At 41.8% G+C, this 20,265-nt stretch overlaps 1 long non-coding RNA gene across 3 annotated transcripts in view; it reads right to left on the reverse strand.

Annotated features, from left to right (window-relative positions):
• The window catches only part of LOC106509522, a 192,898-nt gene that overhangs the window by 87,769 nt on the left and 84,864 nt on the right, over positions 1-20,265 (reverse strand). The gene's annotated exons all lie outside the window — the stretch shown is intronic.

The raw sequence follows: 20,265 nt of genomic DNA on the forward strand, positions 1-20,265 counted from the left end.
GTTTTCAAAGTGGCAAGAAAAAATATTTTGTACATGTGTTAAGTATCTGTGGAAAGATACACAGGTGTGGCACAGAGCTCCTAAAACCCTTGGAATTTCCTGAGCAATGGGAGTGTCTTTTGTTATCAAGTGATTGTGGTGATGACAAGAGTAACAAAAATTTGACAATTATAATGACCAGGTTGGTAATCACTTTCAGAATTCTGAGATGGCTGGTATAGCACTTTCACAGCTACCTTGCTCCAGTAGTTAATATGTGCATCCTGGAGAGGGGAACACAAAGTTAGCTATGACCTGGCCAGTTCATTTTTTAAAAATTAATTAATTCACTTATACTCTCAAGCTTTAGTTTCGTGCCCTTGAAAATAGCCCAAGGCAAATTAAGAGATAATTCTTTACCTGCCATTTGCAAACTGGAGCATGGAAAAGCTGGTAGTATGATTCAGTCTGATACAAAAGCCAGAGAACCAAGGGAACTGATGGAGTAAATCTCAGTTTCAGTTCAAAAGCCTGAGAATCAGGAGCTCTGATGTCCAAAGGCAGGAGAAGGTACATATCTTGTCTTTCAAGGAAAGAGAGTAAATTTGCCATAACATACACACACACACACACACACACACACACACACACACACACACACACAGGGAGAGAGAGGGAGGGAGAGGGAGACAGAGAGAGGGAGAGGGAGCTGGAGAGAGAGGATGTTTTATTGGGAGGTGTAATTCCAGGGGAATGAGAATGAGGAAAAGGGAACTACAATATGGAAGAATAGCAAGCAAATACCAAACTGGCTACTTCTTCACAAGATCTGAAAAGATGCAACAGATTTCTTGACCACAGTGGGTATTTATAGAGAGTCTGCTCAGAAAAATCTGTGACTTGGAATGGTCTGCTGGACAGAGGAACCAAGAGAACGTTTATCTGCTGTCCTCCTCCCATCTTCATTTGCCCATTGCCTAAAGGTCCCCTTACAGAGACAACTCCTCTGCTATTCCTCTTTATATCACTTGGCCCCTTTGGCACTTCATTTACACTGATAAACGATGAGAGGAGTTAGAGATATGAGAGGTGGGCCTCACTGTGAAGTTTGCACAGGTCTGCACCCAGCCAATGTGATGGTGATGGAGGCAGAGCAAGCAGCCAAGGTCAGGCAGACAAATGAGGTCATGAGAACCTGAGGAACATACACAAGGGCTTCTTCTGAAAGAAGAATGCTGTGTGACAACTTACCTGGATAGATAACATATAGAATGGGGATTTTATTAGAAGATTAAAAAGAAAGAAAACAAGTGCAAGGGTATACAATACAGCCAGGAATAAGGACAGCATAAGACTGCCACATCTACCCCCATCTTATGCTCTAAGCTTCCTTGCAGCCATCAAGAAAAGGAAAACCTGGTCAGATCTACAATTCTCAAGGCTTATCCATAAAAGAGTGCAGAGATTCAGAACCTGGCTTTTGGGTCTGAGCTGCCTTATAATGGGCTCTATCACTGTAAGCAACAACTCTCAATGTCTCAGTCCTCAATGGGGAAAAGCATGGCACCTACCTCAGCAAGCTGTTCGAGGATTGAGTAAGGTAAGAGATGTAAAGGACTTCAACTATGCATGGTGTATAGAAAGGCTCAGCAAATAATAGCTATTAGTGTAACAAAAGAATTTGTCAATAGAACCACAACTCTAGTTGGTACTAACTTCGTTAAAAAGGTTTCCTCTAAGGATTCTGTGGTTAAAAAAAAATCGCCATAATACCCATCCATCAGCTAAAACAACAAGCTCCAAAGAATGCTGATAACAGCTACACTGAACCAGGACTGAGAGCATCACCCTGAAGTGCAGCTCAGACAACAGGTTTTTATGGTGACCCGGTGCAGGCTGTGCCTCATCGGTAGCTTGAGTAGAGTGCTTAACTTGGGCTACACAGATGAACTTAGGGAAGTGAACACCCCAAAGCGATAAACCACACCTTGAGCAAATGGAGAGAAACTTTATAGTCATGCTGTCTGATGGAAACAATTCTCATATAATGCTAATGACATTTATAATTTTCAGATTTTCAAAAGTAGGTAATTTTTCTATAGCCACATTTTAGCAAGCAAAAAAGAAAGAGGTGGAAATCTAAAATAAGACACAAATGAACCTATTTACAAAACAAAAACAGACCCAAAGACATGGTTGCCAAGGGGGAGAGAGGGAGGGGGAACAGAGGGGGAGTTGGGGATTAGCAGATGCAAAATATTAGATATGGAAGGAGTGAACAACAAGGTTATGCTGTATAGCACAGGGAACTATATTCAATACCCTATAATAAACCATAATGGAAAAGAATATGAAAAAGATTATTCAATATATATAGGTATAACTGGATCACTCTGCCAAACAGCATAAATTAGCACAATGGTGTAAATCAGCTATACTTCAATAAAATAAATTTTAAAAAAGACACAGGTGAAATTACTTTTATGTATAACATACCCCAGTATTATTTCAACATGTAATAAGTGGAAAATACTACTGGGATCATTGCATTCTTTCTTCATAATAAGTCTTCAGAATCTGATGTGTGTTCCACACAGGCAGCCCAGCACAATTGGGACGAGGCATTTTAAGTTCTCTGTATGTGGCTGCTGCATTGGGCAGCTCAGGGCTATAACCTTTTATCACATTCTTTAAGAAGCAATGACCAGAATGTGTAGACTTCATGAAATTCTACGTATTATTGCTTTTTAATTGAGGGCTCATTTTTTGAAACAAATTCTAGATGAAAACAGAATTACCTGTAACTCCACAAGTTAGATAATTTTGGTTGACACTAAACAATAAACTTTAAACAAACTTGATTAGACTATTCAAACTATAGAGAACTTGTTAACAGTTCTGTTTACTCCCTCAAACTATTTTCTGTGACTGTATAAACACTGATATTTACATAATGGAATTTACATGAAAAGGATCATTATACTATTCACCCTGTACCTTGTTTTTTTCAGTTAATCGTATATCTTGGAGGATTTTCCATATTAGAATATGACACCTCACTTCACGTTTGTTTCATAAAGGTATATGGTATTTGATTATAACAACAAAAGAATTTATTTAACCACTCCTTTGTTTATGCCTCTTACCCCCCACCCCTTTTTTATTTGGCTATTAGATACACTCCTGCAATGATTACGCTTATTTATATTATTGTCCATATCCTTATTTGGTTGGTGTACATACTTTTGAAGTTCCTAGAAATACATTTAAAATTTTGCTCAATCTGCCTATTTTTCCCCAAAAAGTTACTGAAGTTAATATTCTCAGGAAATGTAATATCTATCCCTGTGCCCTAATCAATTACTGAGTTTTTTACATTTTTTTACTTTGCAAATTGAAGTAAAAATAATATCTTAGTTTTGTTTTGATTTGTATTTCTGTAATTGAGTGAAGTTCTTCTTATGTTTTTGGCCATTTGCTTTTACTTTCTGATAGCCTGCCTAGTGTATTGATTATATAGTTTTACACAGCTTGCATACTGTATTAATTTTTTATGTACTTTTTCCTGTCACGTGTGACAAATTTTCTTTAATCTGCCATTTGCCTTTTTATTTTGTTTATGGAGGGTTTTTTTGCCTTATTTAAATTTTATATGATGTGATCAGATTTATCAATCTTTTCTTTATGCCTTTTCTTTTCAGCAGATATTTAGTTGGACACTTTCCAGATGTGTTTGCTATAGAAACATAAAGCAAAAAAGTTCACAGTAGAAATTTGAAAAATGTAGAAAAGGGGACATAAGAGAAAAAATGAGCATCGAGAGTCCCACTATCACAAAAGAATCCTGTTTTGTGTCTAGCATTTTAATGCATCAATTTTTCTTGATAATGAATGAACTGGAGGTAGACATCTCACATTTACAAGAAGGTGTGGTAGAATACCCTTTATAAAGTATTAATATAATATCAAAATAGTTTAATAAGTTTTATCAAAACATATTAAGTAAACTTTGATAACATATGTTTAAAGGTTAATGTTTTATGCTCCTAATCTGTCCCCACACTTTGACCCAGCATTTCTCCTCTCCCCATGGGGTAGGGATGAGGGAGAAGGGGGAACAATACTGTGTGCCTCTAAGGTTCAGTCCTATGCTGAACCCTCTGGGATAATGGGACACAGGGGGTGGGAGCTCAAGGGCTGAGAGTCTGCCTTGTCTGATGAAGGTCTAAGATTGTCTCACCCTTTACTTTAGAGTGCAAGTCAGGAAGAAGAAATCTTAGCATCGCAGGCTAGCCCAGGGTGGCCGGCAGTGCATCCATGCTTGTCTGGGTACAGGAGTAACTCAAGGAGGCTGGCAGAACAGCAGATGCTTCATACTGGGAAGGGGGAGCCCAAGAGCAGATGTCAGCACTGTCCTCATATCAAAGGCCAGATGGGAACTCAGCTGCCTCCATGGATACCAGCAGGGAGAGATGCTGACAATTGGCAACTTTGAGGAACAAGGCCATGGCAAAGGATGCCAGGGTGGACAGATGATAACCAAGGACCAGATGAGCCCCCTCCATGTCCAGATGTTCTATCAGTCTGCCCCCAGCTCCCCAGGACAAAGGCGGCAGGGAAGGAGGAAAACTCTGAATGGATTGAGTTTACCTGGAATTGACTTGTTTCCAGTTCTGCCACCAAGGAGAATGGGGCAAGTCAGAAATTATAGTCAGTTATTGGAAATATAGGCTTTCACATATTTGCATGCTTGAATTTTATGGTCAGAAATTTTTTTTTTTTTTTTTGTCTTTTTGCCATTTCTAGGGCCGCTCCCGCGGCACATGGAGGTTCCCAGGCTAGGGGTCGAATCAGAGCTGTAGCCACCAGCCTATGCCAGAGCCACAGCAACGCGGGATCCGAGCCGCGTTTGCAACCTACACCACAGCTCATGGCAACGCCGATCGTTAACCCACTGAGCAAGGGCAGGGATCAAACCCGCAACCTCATGGTTCCTAGTCAGATTCGTTAACCACTGCGCCACAACGGCAACTCCATGGTCAGAAATATTATAACCATTACAAGGATAAGGCTGAAATGAAACACCAGAAAAAGCCTTTGATAAAAGCATGACTAGGAACATTTTTCACTCTGGGGGAAAAAAAAAGGCTTGGTCTGAGAAGAGATTCGAGACTGTAGAAAAATTTGCAGAGGGAGAGCAGTGGGATGACTTCTCAATGTCATGTGGATGAGTGTGGATAAGAGTTTTTGTGACACAACAATGGACAGAAAAATGTAGAATGGCAATATGTCACTCTACAGACTATCGTGATGCTCTAAAAAGCATGGGTCTGTAGTTTGCTTTCAAGAGTCATAGTATTATAATGCATCTATGGGTGGAAAGAGGTATTTCTAAATTCCTAATGTTCCTGTAGTTCCCACTTTTGCGCAGAGATCCAGATACCTAAGATCAGCAGTACACAGAGTTTAGGAGGAGGCAGCGGCAATATTCTTATCCCTAAACAGATGTATTCATTAAAAGCAGAGGTTCTCAACCCTGGCTGTTCATTAGAATCACTCAAGGAGCTTTTAAAAATGTTGATCTTGGACTTGCCACCTCCAAGATTCTAGTTTAATCAGTCTGAAATCGTCTGCAAATGTAGGATGCTAGAGAACAAGAGAGGATGGGAAACTGCTTAGCTGAGTACCAGTGAGTTGGATCCTCCTATGGAAAATACTGCTGGTTGTAACGTTATGTTAGGAAGAGATCTTCCAATTTTCAGTTGGGTTCATGGTCACCTAAAGTAAAGGCTGTATTTTGCAATGCTTTTACATGAAGTTCTGGCCTCAGGAGGCAGGATAACTTAATCAAGTGGCCAGAATCTAGGATGTGTTTGGCTAGTAGTAGAAGAGAATCCACCTTGCAGTGGTTTAACAATAGGGTTCATTTTTCAACCAGAAAAATAGGTCTGAAGGCTGGCAGTTCAGGGCTCAAGAAACAGCTCAAAAATGTCAGGTCCCAAGCTCTTCCTCTATTTCCATTTGGCCATTCTTAGCCTTGTGACTTCTCACATCATGGTAAGTAACACAATGGTTGTTACAGATCCTAGCATCAGTTTCTTTGTTTAAGACAGGAAGATGATGGGAGGGATAGCTCCAGCTATTTTCTGTCCTTTTTGTTATTAAGAGAAGCAACCAACACTGAACTCCTGATCAGACTTCCACGTATATATAGCTCACTGCCTGGAACTGTAACCTATGGCCACCTGTAGGTACAAGAGAGGCTGCTAATAAGTACACAGGTTTTCTAGCCTCTGTACTAGGAGAGAGTAAGGGGATGGAATGGATGATGAGTCAGCCAGCCAACAGTGTTTATCCATTATATGTACCTACACCACCCAATCAATCATCATTCCTGCTCACTTCACCTCAGGGAAGTGTTCTTGAATCTCCTAAGTCACTTCTCTAAGTCAAAACCACATTATCTACAGCCTCCACTTGGACAAAACCCTCTAAATGGCCTTTATTTGTAATGTGCATTTGCTGTAGTATTTGAGAATATTCAGTTTTTCTATAGAAGACCAAAAAAAAAAAAAAAAATCCCAAAAAGACAAAAAAACCCCAACCAAACTGGATGCATGTAAGTCTTAAGAAATGTGAAGTACTGATAGTAAAGTAACTGAAGAGCTTTTGAGATATAGGCAAAACTCACAGGATATTTAAGAATAGAGAATGATTATGAATGGACAAAGAAGATATGGTGTATACACACACCCATACCCCTTGGAATATATATACACACACACACACACACACACATATACATACCATGGAATATTACTCAGCCATAAAAATTAATGAAATAATGCCATTTGCAGCAACAGGGATCCACTGAGAGATTATCACACTAAGTAAGCCATAAAGAGAAAGACAAATATCACATAATAGCGCTTACATGTGGGCTCTTAAAAAAAAATACAAATGAACTTATTTACAAAACAATAATCGAGCCACAGACATAGAAAACAAACTTGTGGTTACCAAAGGGGAAAGGGAGGGATAAATTAGGAGTTTGCAATTAACACACACTACCATATATAAAATAGATAACCAACAAAGACCTCGTATGTAGCATAGGAACTATATACAATGTTTTGTAGTATCCTATTAGGGAAAAGAATCTGAAAAAGAAATCACTGTTGAATCACTGTGCTGTACACCTGAAACTAACATGACATTTTAAGTCAACTATACTTCACTTTAAAAAAGTAGAGTATGATTAAACAAGTAGCATGTGTTAAAAGAGATAGTAAGTTATTAACCTACAGGACGTGCAAAGGATACATAAACAGAAAATATGATGTAACAAACGAGACTTGCTTATAGAGAGAAAGAGATGACTCTGCTTTCACTGGGGTGAGAGGGATACATTTCCTCTAATCAGTCACCCAGTGGTGACACCCAGTATGATGATGACGCCCTCCTGGCCCCACAGGGGCTCTGCCTCTGGACTGCAGATAAAACTGGCATGCTCTTTGGAAAGCCGCAACTGTGGCCTCTGTAGTTGCCCTCTTCCCTTTCAACTGAACAAGTATGTCTTTGGCATCAAGTACCTTCCCTCCGTAGGCTCCTTGCTCTAACCTCTGGTCCTCCTAACCACTCTCAGTGGGGGCAGCAGTGGTGGGGAGCGGGGGGTGAGGAGGACGTATGAGTATGAACTCGACCCAACCAGCCTGGTCCTTTCACCTGCTTGCCACCTAGCCTGACTCTGCTAACAGTCTTTCTTTCCCTTTGCTTCTCACCATGTGTTTTGGACTGACATAGTGAACTGTGCGGTGTTAGCATTTTCATTTGCACCCTGAGCTTTTCTATCAGGAGGGTGAGCTCTGTGGGAGAGCTCCCCTGGTTGTGTATTTGGAGGCTACATCACATCAAAGTTGTATTCCATGTGACATGCTTCCTCTGTGTTTGCCACTTCAATTCACCCTGGATTGGCAGGAGAAATCTCTTAAAATTGAGTAATCTTTTAAAATTGCATATGATCAGGGAGTTCCCGTCGTGGCGCAGTGGTTAACGAATCCGACTAGGAACCATGAGGTTGCAGGTTCGGTCCCTGCCCTTGCTCAGTGGGTTAACGATCCGGCGTTGCCGTGAGCTGTGGTGTAGGTTGCAGACGCGGCTCGGATCCCGAGTTGCTGTGGCTCTGGCGTAGGCCGGTGGCTACAGCTCCGATTCAACCCCTAGCCTGGGAACCTCCATATGCCGCAGGAGCGGCCCAAGAAATAGCAACAACAACAACAACAACAACAAAAAGACAAAAAGACAAAAAAAAATAATAATAAAATTGCATATGATCAGGACTGACCCCCACTTACAACCTTTTGGTGTCTCACAATTGCCAACAGGTGTCTCCTCTCTCTAGCAGGGTGCTAAGGCTTGGGCTCCTGGAGAAGCAGACTCTGACTTGCAGGTTAGCATGTAGGAAATGGACTTGGAAGTGTTCTTAGAGCCTTTCAGCTCTCCCCAACCACCTGACATCGACAAGTTATTGGGTGGGATGGCCCCGGGCTTGGGGGTGTTACCTTGGGTAGGTAGCAGCTATGGAATGAGTCCTTCAGTGCTGGAGGGCAGGTCTGGGTAGCACAACACAGCCCTAGAAGGCTTTACATGACTGGCCACAGCCTACCTTTCCATCTCATTTCTTGCTTTTTTCTTCATTAAATGCAAAGCCTCTAGAACTAGTGGCATTGTTCAAACATACTGGGCTCCTCCTCCCTCCATGCCTTGTGGCTTTGCTCCTCCTGCTCAGATTTCCTCCCTGTCCACTGCTTCAGCTCCTCCTACCAATCCAGACCCATAGCTTCTCCAATGCTACGTCTCACCCAAACCACCCACAGCGCCTGTAGGTTAGGCCGGCCCTACTCCAATCCCCTCCTTCCATCAGCACTTCACCTGCAGCTCTGAACCGGCTGGTTGTGGGGGGAGGGATCTCAAGCCCTTGAATGAGACACAGGTGATGAGTGTGCTGGCCCAGGAGGAATCCAAGGCAAATCACGCTCCACATTCTACACTATCTCCTCTCTCCGAACATGCCCCCTCCCCTCCCAGCTTCCCCTGCCACCCCAAATCCAGAAATGAGAAACCTGGATTCGTTTTGTAACAGAAGACTGCACACCGTAGCTCTAAATTGTGCTTTAAAATTTTAATAGTAGGCTAAATTGAAAAACACACAGGGAGCATTTTGAAGATGGCCTGCAGCTGGATTTGTTTTATGCTAGAACAATTTTGCTGCCTGGCTGCTTCCTGCTGAAAGCACAGAGGATGTGCTGAAATGCAGCCACTGTAAACAAAACTAGATCAGGCAGAAGCCTCTCGCTTGCACTGACAGACCTACCTTACACGTTGTTGGCAGCGATGCTATTTGACAGGCATGGTGCTAGGAAGCCAGTGGCTTCCAAAATAAGAATTGAAAGGGAGGAATTCCTCAGCACGGGCTTGAAAAATGTCAGCCTTGGCAGGCACTTAAGAAATCTCATGTTGTCCAGCTTCCATAATTAATAATCAAGGAAGCTGAGGCCTAGGAAGGTTAAGGGATTTTATCCTAAATCAAATAGTTTATGAGTGGAAGCCTGAGTTAAAACCCAGGTTTCCTGGCTCCCAGTCCAATGGTTATTCTGCTACATTGTATTCAAGTTCATTACTTTTGCTTAGTGTTTTTACTTTGGCCACTGTGCATTTCAGAAGATCATATGTATTCCCAAGATCAAAGTCACTAACTGCATATGGAATGGCTACTGGCTGTGTCACTCCAAGGAACAGTTAACAGATTCACTAACTGGACCTTCGTGTTCATTTCTTTCCTCAAGGCTAATTACTTGTTTAATTAAGGCATTTTGCCTTGGTCATAAATGCAATCACATTTGATGAATCTTGACTTTGTGCTGTGAGGATCCAATACAGGTATGAAGTGTTTTCATTAGAACTTAGGAAAACTAGGGAGTTCCTGTCGTGGCTCAGTGGTTAAGGAATCTGACTAGGAACCATGAGGTTTCGGGTTCGATCCTGGCCTTACTCAGTGGGTTAAGGATCCGGCATTGCTGTGATCTGTGGTGTAGGTCGAAGACGCAGCTCAGATCCTGTGTTGCTGTGGCTCTGGCATAGGCCGGCGGCTACAGCTCCAGTTAGACCCCTAGCCAGGGAACCTCCATATGCCGCAGGAAGCAGCCCTAGAAAAAGGCAAAAAAAAAAAGAACTTAGGAACCAAACAACTAATGAGCTTTGAGATATTTAAAGTTTAACCAGGAGCAAATTCATAAATTTTAGATTTCCTATTTTTGTATATTAATTCACACATGCAGAGAAAACCATGAGGGAGCTGAATTGTTTGTGGAAATCATGATTTACTATTTCCTCATGCTTCTTTTTTGTTTAGTAAAGCCTCTCACTTGCCATTGAATTGAAGCAATGTGTTTGGCATTTAATAATTCTTTGTGTTCCTATGACACCTTTTCCTCCCTGCAGCTCACAGTACTTAATACATGTCAAATCAGTAATCCCCACCGCAGTACAGCCAGAGAGAGTAGACAGAGCATAATCCTCTTGATACACAAGGCCAACAGTCTGCTGGGAAATCCAATGAGCAATTGACTTGTGTGCTAAATTTATTATCAGAGTTTTTGTGCACTGGTTGGAAATTGCTGTCCAATCTATATGTGGCTAGTTCTTCACCCCTGGGCATCTTTTCAAGTGAGAAAAGGGAGAATAAGAACAAGAGAATATTTTGCTCAGTCAAAAAACACCAAATTGCAAACTACATGGATTAACATAGGCTTGATTTTCTTAAGATGTCCTTGGCTATTGTCAAAAGAAGAGCCGAGCAACTGAATACATGGAATAAGCAATCCAATGATAACAATAATGATTATAATTAACTGAGTTCCTCCTACTGTGCCTCAGATGCAGAGGTGAGTATTTTACATGCGTTTCTCTAATCTCCACATCACTCCTATAAGTCAGGCCTAATTACCCCAATTTTTCAGATGAGCAAGGCGTACTTATGAGAATTTAAAGTGCATCATTCAAAATGATGGCACTAGTTAAAGGGATTTGGGGCCAGACTCACTGTTCAGAAACATTTTTTCCCTTTTCTCCAGTCTGCCCTGCACCCCTCTCTCTCTATTCATTCATCAAACATTTATTGAGCACCTACTATGTCAAGCGGGCACCAGGTGTTGAGGAAATGGCTGTGAACAAAGCAATCAGAGTTCCTGCCCTTAGAACTTGGCTTCTAGGCCAAAGTCTGGATTTCTACAAGAAAGGGGTAAGAGGAGTTCCCGTCATGGTGCAGTGGTTAATGAATCCAACTAGGAACCATGAGGTTACAGGTTCGATCCCTGGCCTTGCTCATTGGGTTAAGGATCAGGTGTTGCCGTGAGCTGTGGTATAGGTTGCAGATGTGGCTTGGATCCCATGTTGCTGTGGCTGTGGTGTAGGCCGGCAGCTACAGCTCCAATTCGACCCCTAGCCTGGGAACTTCCATATGCCGTGGGAGTGGCCCAAGAAACAGCAAAAGGACAAAAAAAAAAAGAAAGAAAGAAAGGGGTAAGAAACAGACAAGAGTTAGGTATGAGGCAATGCTTGGCAAAGAGATCAAACAACACAAATAAAAGATGGAGACTGTCTAATGAAATACTGATTTTAGAGTTGGAAAATGTTTGACTTTTCACTTCTTCCCTTACATGATTTTATTGTGGTCATTTTTTTTGTGAAGCCCAGCACCAAGCATCTTATAAAGAGAGGAGGGGTAGTACAGTTTGTAAGCAAATGGTAGTGCTGTTAGCTGGTCCAGCATAACAAAGAATCCTAAAGAATGCTCAAGGTTTAGGTGAACTCTTGCCATTGAATAAGTTGCACCCAGGGTGGTAACCTAACAAGGCTCCCAAGTCACCTTCTCTGTCGGCTGACAACATCGCTCTCATCTTCTACCTCACACCTTAGTGGTTTGAACAGCCTCTTCCCGAAATTTTTGGCTACACATCACAACTCTGCACAGCCCTCTGTCATTTCTTTCTTGAGATATTCTCTACCATGTTCAATCCACATTTCACAACTCTTTAGCTCCTGCTCTGCTGCCCTACCCCCAGCTCCATGTCACCTGCAAATAACTGTAGCTCTTGCTACCTAGTACCCTCCCCCTCTATCCCTATCCCAGGCCATGAATCTGGGGACCCCCAAGTGACCCCCTACAAAACTGCTCTCTCTCTCTCTTTTTTTTTTTTTAGGGCTGCACTTGCATATAGAAGTTCCCAGGCTAGGGGTGGAATTGGGTCTGCACTACAGCCACAGCAACCCCAGCTTTGAGCCTCATCTGTGACCTACAACGCAGGATTCTTAACCCACTAAGTGAAGGGATCAAACCTACATTCAAGGACACTATGCTGAGTTCTTAACTATGCTGAGTCACTGTGGAAACTCCCAAAACTGCCTTCTAATGGTGTCTTCTCATGAGCTTGGAAACACTGCCCATGGAGCTTTCTTTCCTTTTCAGATGTAGCCCAACATGTGAAAAATCACTACAAGTGGGAATTTGTGGATTGACCCAACTCCTCTGCCAGCGGAGGGGTCTTGACCTGGCATCTGCTGCAGGAGGGTTCAGGGCATAAGCAGACAAACTCACACTATACCTTGTCTGGCATCACTTGAGCAAGCAAGGCCACATGGAATAGACTATTCATCAGAGGAAAAGATACACTCAACTTTATTCCTTAATTAATCCTGGCACCAATTCTCACCTTCTCCAGAGAAACATTTCCTCACTAAAAAAAAGTCTATTAGAATGCAGGAAGGAAATTTACCATCACTCCACATGCAAAAAAAAAACCCCATTTTTTAATCTAAAGGTTGCCTAAGCTTTCACTTGAAGAATCTTTTTCTTAGCAAAGAACATTGTTCTTTGTTTTGTTGTTTCTATTATACATATATTTGGGCCTGAAGGTTATAAATAAAATTCTGGTATTAGATAAGAAGGGCAGGAAATAAAATTAGGAATGTCTCTGGATGCCAGGAACAAAACTATTGTAGCAAGAAGTAGATTGAGCAGTAATTAATCAATGAAGTGATTTGATTTCCAAGGAGGACAGAGGGCAATTTTGAGCTATAGGTGGGTAGAAAATAAACTTGTTTGCAGGAAAAAACAAATGAAAGATCTGATTCCTGATTTAATTATTCTCAAAGGGTGGGCCATGGCACAACCATTAGCATCATCTGGGAACTTGCTGGAAATGCAAATTCAAGCTCCATCTTGAACCTACTGAATCAGAAACTGGGGATGAGGACCAGCATTTTGCTCTTTGGCAAACCTTCCTGGTAATTCTGATGCATGCTAACACTTAAGAATCACTGTGTTAAAAACCCCTCTTGTGTAGGGAGAATATTTAATTCAGGACACCTGGTGTAGGAACAAGATAGGGCAAAGAAATCAAGGGTCAATTTTGTTCCACTTGGGAAACCCGTCCCCCCAAGTCTCTGGGTCAAGGCTGGGGAAAGCCCAGGAGCAGAGGCCCAGGTGCCCCTGCTGGTTTCTTTAGAATTCAAAGGAAGGCTTCAGAGCTGAGCTGCCAAGGACTTTGTAGCCAGACTAATTAGTCTCTAGGAATTTCCTGTAAGGGTTTGAAGGGCTGGGTTGGAAACTTGCAAGCAATTGCCCTGGTGAAGTGGGGGGAAAAAGGACCAACAACACTGCTGAGGTACCACAAAAGCCCTTCCTCCCCAAGAGGGACTGAAGGCAGGCTTGTTTCTGTGTAGTAGGCTGTGAAAAGCCATTCCTTTGCTCTGATGGGAACTGTGCTTAGGGGGGTTTCCCTTCCAGCAAGATGCTGAAAAATAAACCAAATGCTGGCCAAATCTCAAGTCAGGGTCCACAGGCCAGCCAGCCAGTCTGCCTGCCTGCTTTTCTTTCTATATACCTCTTTTTCTCTTTCCTGTCTTTCTTCCCTCCTTCAGCATGATTGGAAGCCTTGGCTGTGATAAGTCAATTGACTGCTGGGGGGACCACTGCAGGATACAGAATCTGGACCTTGAGTCCACTGCTGGAACCTCTTGGGACTGAATTAGACGTTCTCTAATGTCCCCTCCAGTTCTGATGTTTTTCTGCTCAAAGTTTCCCCAGAGTCAAAAGCTTCATCCCAGTGAGAAATGTAGTTATTCTCCTTTACAAACTCCCTCATCCAGCCATTGCCTTCTGCCAGACGTCACACTTTAGCCTTTCAGGACGGTCCCAATTTTGAGATCAATGGCTTCGATTTCCTGCCTGGATTCCCTCCTTCATATGTGCATTGGTGCCTTCAGCCAAGGCTGAGCATTGACTTCATACCGTCCTCATGTCCTTGGCCTCCAGGAGTGTTGGGGGCAGTGCCATGTGTCTTCTTATTTCTCTGTTTTTGATTTTGTGGAACTCTCCCCTCTGCCTAGAATCACCTTCTCCTTATCTAACTGGTGACTGCTTTCTTAACCTTCATAGTTAAGTTAAAATGCCATCTCCTCATTCTAGCTTACTCCGATCACTTCATGATCTCAAGTGTATGAACTGTTTCCTTTGTGTCTCCAAACTTTGTATCTATCATCTGCCCATCCATGCTACACTTCTACTTTAAACCCCATTTATACTTTATTCCACATATACATTTTTCCTTACCCAGATAAGCCTGTGAAATCTTTAAAAGGCAGGTATCACATTTTATTCATCGCGGTATTCTTGTGCCAAGCACATGCTTTGTATGTAGCAAACTAATGCTGAATTAAAGTGTATTGTGGCTCAGCAGATTAAGACTCTGACTAGTATCCATGAGGATGCAGGTTCGATCCCTGGCCTCACTCAGTGGGTTAAAGATCCTGTATTGTCACATGCTGCAGCATAGGTCGCAGATGTGGCTCAGATTTGTGGCTGTGGTGTAGGCTGGCAGCTGCAGCTCTGATTAGACTACTAGCCTGAGAACTTCCCTATGCCACAGGTGCAGCCCTAAACAGAAAAATAAAATTTAAAAAAAGAAAGTCTATTTCTTCAATTTTTAGTTAGAGCAATATTCCTAGAAATGGACAAAAAATATATGACGGTAGTTGCTTAGTTGTCAAAGAAAAATCAGAGCTGAACAGTGGATGAAGTGGTTAAAAAAAAAAAAACAAAACAAAACATTATATTCAGGACTATTTCAAGAGGGAGGAAAGAGACCTCAGTATAGACCTGGGCTCAGTTCCAAACACATCATGGGCAAGTGGGAATTTACAGCCAACGAAGAGAGTGGGGATGACTGGATGGAAAATTACTAAGGAGAAACACTAGGGGCAAAGGGGATTCTGTTTAAACTGACCTAACTGGATCTTTGCTGAAGACAGGCCAGGGTGGTCAGACAGCCCCCAGAGGATAGCGGAGGATGAGGAACCAGATTAGATATGGAAGGTGATGAGATATGGTGGAGGAGGGGCTCCTGTTAAACTGACTTAGCAGGTTCAGGCTACAACTAGATTTGACAAGGAGGTGCAGGATGGGCCTAAGGAGAAAGCTCAGGAGTCTGACTAAAGTTTGGTCAGGTGAAGAATCTTTGTCACAACCTACACAAAGAAGACCACAATGAACTATGAAAAATAATCCAAGGCAGCTTGAAGTATCATCCTCAAAAGAAATATATGCCTTGGGCCAAGAAAAATGTACAACAGGTCATTTATAGGATAGACTGCTTTCATATATTTGGTCGGTTGTATGAATGGTAGATTCTGTGGGGAAGGGGGCATAGATGAAAAATTTTTTGGCCCATGAAGTTTTTTTTGTTTTTGTTTTTTATTGACAAATTGGTACATGCGTATTTCGGGAAAAAAAAATCTGATGACAATTCTGTGTTCTCTGGAGTTTGTTAAGGGGGTATGTTGGCACAGAAAAGTGAAAACCAGGAAGAGAAATTAATATTATTCTCCATAACTAAGGTTAGATCCCAAGCTGAGGACTAGGTGGCTAACCAGTCCATAATTTGACTTCCTCCATGGTTATAGCACCTTTAAAACCTGTTAGTTGAAGATATAAACCAAGCTAGCGACTGTGTTAAGGTATTTGTGTGGAAAAAGAGTTATTTACATGCTTCTAAAGCACTGTCAGGCCAGAGAAAGCACGTGAAAAGCCTTACAATGAATTGCTGCCTGTCAGGACCTTTCAAAGTGTTAAGTACCACACAAGTGCCCAGCAGGGCTCCTGCTAACACTGTTTAATTGTCCTACCAAATAATGGTGGCCATAGCCTGCCATTCCCCCACCGAGCTTAACATATCATTTGCATTTACAGTGAAAAGTTGTTATTAAAGGCAGGATATTTTTGCAAGTGCAAAGATTGCAGCTTCTCTTTTCCCTCTCTCATAGTGGCATAGTATTTAAGAACCTGCTGCTCAACCACCTGCTTGTGTTTATTCCTGGGGAACCATGTTTCTGTCATCAGCGAAATTCTTTCTTTGGTTGTAATATTGCCCTGAACTCATCGGTAGATGGACTTCAGAAGCACAGAGTTAGGCACCAAGATCCCAGAAAATGGGTGACCCAGTTTTGCCTGATCTGGAAAGGATCAAGCCCAGTAAAACCATGTACGTTCTTCCTTCTGATAAGACCTCAAGGGAAGGGCAACTCTGGTTCTCACCTTGGGGGCACTGGATTTTCCAGGTGCCCACTGTTGACATGCATGCGGTCAAGCCCTGGAGATTTCTTCTTCTGGACCTCACATCACAAATATCCATGGGGTCAAGGAACCTCCTGGGTTTGCCTGTTATCTTGAGAGCATCCTGATGAGGAAATGGATACTTTGTGCAAAAGATCTCTTCCGCTCAAATGTAATCAATTGCAATAGCGGCTTTTTCTATGTGAAGGACAGTGAAAAAAAAAATTATTTGTGTTTTCTTTCCAATGTGATTCATTTGAGGTGACAATGAAACACTATGTCTTGGTTTTATTACAATAAAAATGGTGAAAAGCTGGAATCCAGAACATAAGGTAAATAAAACAGACCAGAATGTCTCCTGGTCTCAGAATCTAATCTGCACACTTCTGCCTTTAGCAGGACGAAAGGGCTAGAAAAGAGAGCGAAACGGAAGGAAAGAGAATAAGAATTGGACAAAGTAAAAGAAGAGCCATCCATATGCTGGCCTGGTAGAGCCATACTTAGTACATAAGCTTTCACAAAAGCTGAAGAGCAGTAATTTTTTTTTTTTTTTTCTATTTAGGGCTACACCTGCGGAATATAGAAGTTCTCAGGCTAGGGGTTGATTCAGAGCTGGAGTTGCCAGCCTATGCCACAGCCACACCAATGCAGGATCCCAGCCACGTATGCGACCTGCACCACAGCTCACAGCAACACCGGACTCCCAACCCACTGAGCAAGGCCAGGGATCAAACCCGCATCCTCAGGGATACTAGTCAGATTCATTTCTGCTGAGCCACAACAGGAACTCCTGAAGACTGGTAATAAAATGCAGGAAAAACCCTGGGTCTGGAGCTCCTCCTAAGCAGGAGGGAAGGGGTAGACTCACTGAAATGAATCTGCACTTACACCTCTGCCACCAGGTTGTACAGAAAGGTTCTAGTTCTTTCAAAGATGCATAGGCTACTTGGGAGGCACTTTGAAGGACACATGTTTTTAGTCACCACAATTAAGAACTTCATTAAAGGAGAAGAGATAAAAGCTGTTCTTGTACAAGGAGGCAGGGAACGTTCTATGGTGTGGAAGACCATATGGTGGGGTGGGGGACCAGAAGGACAGGGACTCTCCTTCAGGAGAGAGAACTGGTCCTTGGAGAAGACTAGGGGCCACACTTGGACAGAGCCATGGGAATTTATCATTTTAAGCATTTAACGCAATCAAATCTTTAAAGACGAGGCAATCCCCATGCTATTTAAACCATTCAAGAGTGTAGAGAAGCAAAGCCTCTAAATTATTTTATAAATATAGGATACTATTTATGATAAAACCTATCAAAGCTATCACAACAATAGAGGTATAAACCATATATGAATATAAGCACACCAGACGAAATGTTTGTAACAAGAATCCAAGAGAGGAGTTCCCGTCGTGGCGCAGTGGTTAATGAATCCGACTAGGAACCATAAGGTTGCGGGTTTGATCCCTGCCCTTGCTCAGTGGGTTAATGATCCGGCATTGCCGTGAGCTGTGGTGTAGGTTGCAGACGTGGCTTGGATTCCGCGTTGCTGTGGCTCTGGCGTAGGCCAGTGGCTGCAGCTCTGATTAGACCCCTAGCCTGGGAACCTCCATATGCCAAGGGAGCGGCCCAAAGAAATAGCAAAAAGACAAAAAAAAAAAAAAAAAAAAAAAAAAAAGAATCCAAGAGAACTTTAGAGAAGAGACTTCATTCTAGGAGGGGAAGTTCGTTCTACACTAGGAAACCCAGTAATATAACTTTCCATGTTTTTCAAAGGAGTAAAACTATTTAGTCATCATCATAGGTGCCTAAAAAATATCTCATTATTTTCTAAACTGTCCTTAATAAAATAGGAATACTTTCTTAATATGTTTAAGATATATATGAAAAGCTAGCATCAATGTAAATTGCTGTAGCCACAATGGAAATCAGTATGGAAGTTCCTTAAAGATCCAGGTGATCTAGCAATCTCACTCCTAGGTATATATCCAGAGAAGATGCTAATTCAAAAAGATAAGTGCACCCCAGTGTTCACTGCAGCACTCTTTACAGTAGTCAAGACAGGGAAGCAACCTAAGTGTCCATCAACAGAAGGATGGATAAAGAAGATGTGGTACATATACACCATGGAATATTACTCAGCCATTAAAAAGGAAAGAAATAACACTTTTTGTAGCAACATGGATGGAGCAAGAGATTATCATAGTAAGTGAAGTAAGTTAGACAAAGACAAATATCACATGATATCACTTATATGTGAAATCTAAAATATGACAGAGATGAACTTATTTACAAAATATAAACATAGAAGGCAAACTATTGGTTACCAAAGGGGAAAATGGCAGGGAGATAAATTAGGAGTTTGAGATGGGCACATGCAAAGTACTGTGTATAAAATAAACAAGGTCCTACTTATAGCACAGGGCACTATATTTAACATTTTGTAATAAACTATAATGGAAAGAATATGAAAAAGAACATACACATAGGAGTTCCCATCATGGTGCAGTGGTTAACAAATCTGACTAGGAACCATGAGGTTGCCGGTTTGGTCCCTGGCCTTACTCCGTAGGTTAAGGATCCAGCATTGCCTTGAGCTGTGGTGTAGGTTGCAGACATGACTCGGATCCTGCGCTGCTGTGGTTCTGGTGTAGGCTGGCGGAAACAACTCCGATTGGACCCCTAGCCTGGGAACCTCCATATGCCAAGGGAGCAGCCCTAGAAAAGGCAAAAAAAGACAAATAAAAAAAAAAAGGAATATACACATAGACATACATACGCATATATGTAAGTGAATCACCTTGCTGTACACTAGATACTAACACAACACTGTAAATCAACTACAATTTAAAAATTATAAAAATAAAGTGAAAATAAGCCAGCATAACACTTAAAGGTGAGATATAAGAATAATTCCTGTAAAATATGGGAATGAGACATAGATGCCCACTAAGTTGACACTGACCTATATAAGTATTAATTAACTCAAAGAAAAAGAATTAGAGTAAAATAACAATGATTTGCAGATTTGATTCTTTAGAAAATCCATGACAATAGATTGATGTGTCATTAGAGAAAAGTAAGAAATTCAGTAAAATAGGTATAGCAAATGTAATGAGAAAATTAATAGCTTTCTATATACAAACATCTACTTGGTAAAATTTTAGGTGGTTTTTTTGTTTGTTTGTTTTTTGTTTTTTTAGGGCTATTCTTGTGGCATATGGAAGTTCCCAGGCTAGGGTTTGAATCAGAGCTGCAGCTGCCAGCCTACACCACAGCCACAGCAACGCAGGATCCAAGCCGAGTCTCCAACCTACCCCAGCTCACGGCAGCACCAGATCCTTAACCCACTGAGCGAGGCCAAGGATCAAACTCTCATCCTCATGGATTCCAGTCAGATTTGTTTCCGCTTCACCACAATGGAAACTCTCATAAAATTTTAATTTTAAAATCCCATTTACAATAACAGTAAACACAAACTATTCAGGAAGTGATATAACAAGGACTGAATAGGAATAATAGATTCACACATCTCATACTTCCTGAGAACTGTTTTTATGGTTTTAAAATTTTGAGCTGATAAGAAGGCCTGACTCCCAGCAGAATTTGTGTACCAATTAAC

The sequence above is a fragment of the Sus scrofa genome, chromosome 2, assembly GCF_000003025.6.
Source record: "Sus scrofa isolate TJ Tabasco breed Duroc chromosome 2, Sscrofa11.1, whole genome shotgun sequence".
In the NCBI taxonomy this organism is placed as follows: Eukaryota; Metazoa; Chordata; class Mammalia; order Artiodactyla; family Suidae; genus Sus; species Sus scrofa.